General features: G+C 39.8%; 1 pseudogene; it reads right to left on the bottom strand.

Annotated features, from left to right (window-relative positions):
• Positions 1–2907: 2907 nt before the first annotated feature.
• Positions 2908–6498, bottom strand: part of LOC123826935 — a 44681-nt pseudogene continuing 41090 nt past the window's right edge.

The raw sequence follows: 6498 nt of genomic DNA, 5'->3' as shown, positions 1-6498 counted from the left end.
CTGTTGGGGGGTGTCTATAAAAGTTTATTTTATTTTGTCAAAAAAAAAGAGTAAGATATAGAATGTAGGGAAAGAAGATGGACATGAGAGCTGCCAGCATTCCATCAGATGATGTCCGTGAGGGTCCCAGAATGACAGCTGTGCACTGGCATGGACCACGACCAGTTCCAACCTGGGTTAGTCAAACAGCTGTGGAAGGAGTTTCCTCAGGGACATGTAATGGCTAGAGTACCCCAGATAATTGGCAGACACTTTTGTGGTAAATAGGGTGTTTTGTAAACTGGGACATGCTGACATGACAGTGGACATTTTATTTATGGTGCCAGACCAACAGGCATAAAGTGGAATAAGGCTCACAGTGGTATGAACAAAAGAATGTGCAAGGAAAAAAAGTAAGTATAACCTGTCAAACCTGTGACTATTCCTTATAATAATGTGGACACTAATCCAAACAAAATGGCGATATAGTCTGTGAGGGTCCAGAACAAGCCACCCCAGGATGTGCCTTAGTGATATGCAGATTACTTTGAGTTGACTTTGAGTTGACGGCAATTTTAGCTTCAGGCTCAGGAGAAATTTGTGCCCCTCTTCCATTCCTTACTACTTAGAAGAATTTGAATTGAAGGGCTTACCGACATTAAGAGCTTATCAGTGATAACATTTTCTACCTAGCTATATGGCAGAGCAAACTTTTATTTACCAAACATCTGCTCTGATCAGCCTGCAATGACCCTTTGAAGCCCCAAGGGGCATTACCTCATCCCTAGCTCAGGATGTCTTGTACACCTCAACTCCCTTTTTGATCTCTGAAGCTCTCCTGTATGTGGGGTTGCTGTGCACAGGATATTAAATTTGACTTTCTCTTGTCAGTTTGCCTCCTGTTGATCTGATTATTTGGCCAGCCAAATGAACCGGAGCAGGGAAATTTTTTACCCTTGTCTACAAACCAATAGTGCAGAGGAAAGAGAACTAAACCCTCACCTTCTGCAGTGAGAAATTGATAGATAATGCATTAAGAATGAAAGATAGTGACATAAATATGTCATTTAGAGACAAAAAAACTAAATACAAAATACAGCAACTAAAATGGGTGAATGTAGTTTCCTCTGAGGAGAAGATGGACAAAGAAGAAACAGGGATCTCTGCTTTTCATAATTATTTGACTCTAAGCTTTACAGGTTTACATCTTTAATATAAAGTGAAAAAAGAAGAAGAAAGGAAAGGTGGGAGAGAGAAAGGAAAAAGTGGAAAGAGGGAGAGAGCAGCAGGTCTACCCTGCATCTGGTAGAACTAAAAATAGTAAAAAGCTCAAGTCCAATCTACATTTGACTGGATTTTTCAGGTATACGTTTTATGTTTTGGTAGATTGAAGGCAGAAGGGCGGGCAAAGTCTAAAACAGAAATAATACTTCTTAATATTGGGTTGACCAAAAAGTTCATTTGTTTTTTTCCATAAGATGACTCTAGTAGCACTAGAGTTGCTACTAGAGTTAGTTGTCTTTAACTTCATTCAAAACAATTTTGATAGATCGTATTGTGATAACTGTCTTATCAAAGACATGCATTAAAAAAAGCTTATCAAAATCAGTGAATTTTTGTGCAGCCACTTTAATATTGAAGATGGAAGAAAAGATGCAACATATTCAGCATTCCATGTTTTATTATTTGAGGAAAGGTAAAAACACAATGAAACACAAAAGAAAAAAGATTTGTGTAGTGTATGGAGAAGGTGCTATGACTGATTAAATGTGTCGAAAATGGTTTGTGAAGTTTTGTGCTCGACATTTCTCACTGGACAATGCTCCATGCTCAGGCAGACCAGGTGAAGTAGATTGCTATCAAATCGAGACATTGAGAACAATCAGCGTTATACCATGCAGGAGATAGCTGACATGCTTAAAATATCCAAATCAATAGAGTTATTGGTGAAATGAAAAATCTGTCTTTTATTTTATGGAAAAAAACTAAATGGACGTTTTGGCCAACCCAATATTTACAGAAATAAGGCAATGAGGGCAAACTGATTTGGTGCCATAGCATGCCTCAGAAATATTTACTCAGAAATGAGTTATTCAGAAGTATTTCCTTTCAAAACCATGAACAGTGGGTTTTTAACTAGCTGTGTTTTCAGTTACCAACAGACATCACTGAAAAATCTGATAAATGAAATTGTGAAAATAAAGGGGGGTGGTATTATATTTGTCCACACCTTTTCTTCTTTGTTGTATTCTTACGGTTGCTACTACTTCACCCTAACATCTACTGGCTTTGATGAAGACACCACTGCCCTACTACAGTTTGATTTTCAGAATCCTTAACCAACATTTTCTGATTAGAATGAAAGAAAATGTGGTATAGATGATACTTTCTCATCCACTTCCCCCGTTCAGGAGTTCAGGAAAAGGTCTTTTTAAAATTTCCACCCATGATGCATTTTGTGCAAAGCCCTGTCAGAGGTGGCTTCCTGGTAGATCTATACCCCTGGGGTGCCCAAACCCTCTGTTATGGGGACACATTTTATCACCTTCCCTGAGTGCATTTACTTACAAAGCCATGAAGCATTGATAGGTAAAAGAAGCTTAACTGGCACCAAATCTTAATAAGAGCGTCCACAGTACTATTTTGTATAGGATTTCATTATAAAACATTTATTAATTCAACTTAAATCCCTGAGCTCACAAACAGAGACATAACCTAACTTAATGTCAACAGTCTCGCTATGGCAGCGGGCCCCTCAGAGAGCCACCCCTGCTTCTACTCACACTGCAGAGCCAAGCGCAGTAGGACCAGAGAAGGAGACACGTCTAGGACTGAATTCTTGCTCCATGAATGCTTAGCTGTGTAATTCTTTTTTTTTTTTTTTGGTTGTTAAACGATCTTTAATTGAAATATTTTCCTTTGTAGATCTCAACTAGCGGGGCACCCCACTGCACCACTGTTGATGTCGTCTATAACGTCGAAACGGTGGCGGCCATCGACATTGCAGCCCGCAGACTGGGCGGTCTCGGGATCTCTTTAAAGGTTCCAGGAGTTCTCTAGTTGAAGATCTGTGCCGCCATCTGTCCGGCAATGCTGAGATCTCATCAAAAGTGATATTTCCACTGTGCTTAATGGGGTGTGTGTGTGTGTGTGTGTGTGTGTGTTTTGTTTGTTTGCTTCTTTCTGTCTCGCGGTGGTTCTTTGAGGGCTTTGATGATCAGGGCAGAGGCAGAAGGCACTACTTCAATCCGGGACTGTCTGTGCTGAATGGTCAGTTTCACTGTGGTCCTCAGACCCTTCCAGTCACCGGCTGCTTTGGCGGTGTCATCACCACCAACCTTTTTTGGAGACAGGCCCAAGGGGCAGATCTTGGGGCCAGGGCGGAGGTGGCACTGACTTCCCTGCAGGTTCACCTCAGGTAAATGACTTTGATCTCTTTGGGGTGAACTTCGGCAGCATGGTGGAGGCAGCTAGTGTCGGATGAACCCAGATTCTGGACGACTGAAGAAAGGGGTACCTTTGCCTCCTCCGTGCGGAAAGCCAGAAGTAACTAATTTTTGAGAGATTTAACCACTCTGAACCTCAGTCTCTTTGTCTGTAAAATAAAGAAGCTAAGGTTTTCTTTCCTATGGTCCACCATAGTAAATATCTTATTTAAAGAGGACACTCAGCAAATATTAGAGCTTCCTTCCCTCTTATTTCTTGGGGCATGAAGGAAGAATGTTGTAGGCATCCTGCTCACTTTTCCTCTTACAGGACTGGATTCCATACTCTTTTTCCCTTATTTGGAATGCAAGAAGAAGAAATTAGCCTATGAATGACCACCTTATGAGACTGCACTCAATTGACATTAAAGGATTTGGAAAATCAGATCAACCCCGTGGCTCTGCTCTTTCACCCTCCAGTCAGGACATCGTTACATCATTGGCAGAGATTATTTTTCTAGTGGCATTTCCAAATCAAAGGCTAGCCCTGGGCCAGCTGGATTGCCCTCTTGGGAAATGGTCTCTTAAGAAAGGTTGCATGACAATAACCCATTGGTGTCCCTTTTCAGGAAAGTTAGCCGGAAAGGCAGTCAAGAAAAACCACAAACCACATAAGAGACATGGAGGGAAAGCAGGGTAAACATTATAGCATAAATTAGAAGATTATAATCAGGAATCCCTAATTTTTTCTCCTTCAGTATCATCTATAATGTAATTTTGCCCTTGTGTCAAATAGAATACATGAAAATCTTAGGACCTGGAAAACTTTTAGAGATTCTTAGAAGACATAACCCTGATTTACAGATATAGAAACTGTTCATAGATGCCAGAATCTTCTCCAACATAGTACAGTTAATTAGTGGTGGATCCCATTTCTATCCATACACACTCCTCTGTAGTTTAGGTATTCCAGCGTGTATGAAAACTATATTTAGTTTACGTATTCAGATGTATGTGAAAACTATATTTTTGTGTGCTGTGTTGTTCTGCTATTTAGGAATTAGATAATGGGCCTTGCATTTATTTTAAGGAATTCTCAACAATAGTCATGCTTCCTATTTAGGTGAGACATTCTCAGGGTGAGTGGAAAAAGGATGTTTTAAGAATTCAAATAGAAAATAAGAAACTAGTCTGACACTATGTTGCTAACTCTAGAAATAAAAATCATACTGTTGTTTCTCTCCTTCGTACTGTTCTTAGTTTTTCTTTGAACACAGAAACTTCAAAGACACTTTGCTAAAACCTAGAAAGTTGCTATGCAACCTACACATGAAATTATTTCTCCCCACCTTTAATCCTGAGGATCTATCATTCTGCTATTTAACAAACAGCCTGTGTCAGAAGGAAGGAGAATAGAACAGTAGCCAACGGAATCCATATTCAATCAAGTTTTCCAGCTTGTCATGGTTCCTTAGACACCATTTGAGGAAATCTCACAAATGAAACTGATTTACCGTAAAATGTGCCTATTTGCTTTTAAACCTTGTTCACTGCTTCATGAGGCACTGGAGTTAGCAATGTTTCACTGGTTGACCCTGTGGGGTCACCTCTAGGTCTTGTTAGTCCAGAAAATGAACCATGCATAAGAGAGGCCTTGGAGGAAGAGGTTTTCTTCCCTTCGGTTGTTTTGCACATTGCTGAAACTAGACGTGTGAGCAGTCCCTTGAAGAGAGCAGCGCTAGTCAGACCCTTGGGGAAAATAGTGGGAAATGGAACTTAACCCTGTCACATGCTTAATAGAAACATGTCAATTGAAACAAGCATAGGGTAACACATGAGAAATCTGTTTTCAGAGTGCTAGCAGAGTGGGTGAAGGCATAGAGCACTTCACATCCCAATTAAAATTCCAGAGCTGTTATGTACGCATTGCACGACCTTGATGAAGTCACTTCACCTTTAAAATTCACTTTCTTCATGTATATATTATGGGCATGATATGACTAACTCTAGAAGTTATTATGGGCAACAAAAAATAACATATGTAAGGTGTTTGTCCCAGGTGTGGGCACAGTCTGTTCATAATGAGTACCAACAATCTTAATGATGATGATGCTGATGTTATTCTTCTCATCCAACACTGACATTTGCCAACCGTATGTCCTTGGGTGAGGAATTGTATCATTTTCTTCTACTGGAAAATAAAGAGAATAATATTGACCTTGCAATGTTGTTCTGAGGACCAAAAATGGTATGTGGAAAGCATCTAGCTATAGCATCTAGCCTTGCACAAGTAAGATCTTGATAATTTGTTGTTCTTATTGTTTGTATTACCACATATTCTTTATATAACAATCTGTTTAAGCTTGAGATAATTTATGCTTCATGTGAAGGTTGGCTCTTCTTGATATGATACATTTATATACCAGTCCATCTGTAAATGTTTAATCAAGAGATAGACAAGATATCTCTATCTCTTAAGTACCTTTCAAGCTCTGTTAGGCTTAACTCCCAAAAAAGCTGTGGTTGAAAATCCTAACAGTGACCTCTACTAAAAGTAGGGCTCATCAGAGCAACTATGAAAGGGACACACTAAAACTTCCCCAGCCTGTGGAGATACGCACTTTAAGCAATTTGGTGAAGGCAGGAAAAACTAGGATTAAAGCACCTAGGGAATATTTCATTCCCTTTGGCTTCAATTGGTTTAACAGTCACAGGAGAATGGACTTTATTCAAGGAGCATTCTGTTGGACCTGTTAGCTGGCCATCGGGTCTGTACGCCCTGGATACCAGAATCTTGATTCAATCATCAGTTGGATTTATATGATTCCAACACAATTTTTTAAACAATGCCATTTTTTCTTTCATTTGAGAAAAAAAGAAGATAGTTGAGAATACAGAGTTCATAATGTGGAAGAACAACATGCAGTTTTTTTAAGTCCTTTGTTCTGTGTTTTTTGACCCTACAGTGCCTGTACACCTCCGCACCTCTTCCCACCAATTCAACCCTCCTTGGCAACAGTGGCTTAAAGATTCCCACACCAAAATCCAAGGCTCTGGGATCTGAAAAGCCTGACTCTTCATCTTAGCCAGACAT

The sequence above is a fragment of the Phyllostomus hastatus genome, unplaced genomic scaffold (genome assembly GCF_019186645.2).
Source record: "Phyllostomus hastatus isolate PE091 unplaced genomic scaffold, TTU_PhHast_1.1 phas_contig_86, whole genome shotgun sequence".
Taxonomy (NCBI): Eukaryota; Metazoa; Chordata; class Mammalia; order Chiroptera; family Phyllostomidae; genus Phyllostomus; species Phyllostomus hastatus.
This window is presented reverse-complemented; position numbering and strand designations above follow the sequence as displayed.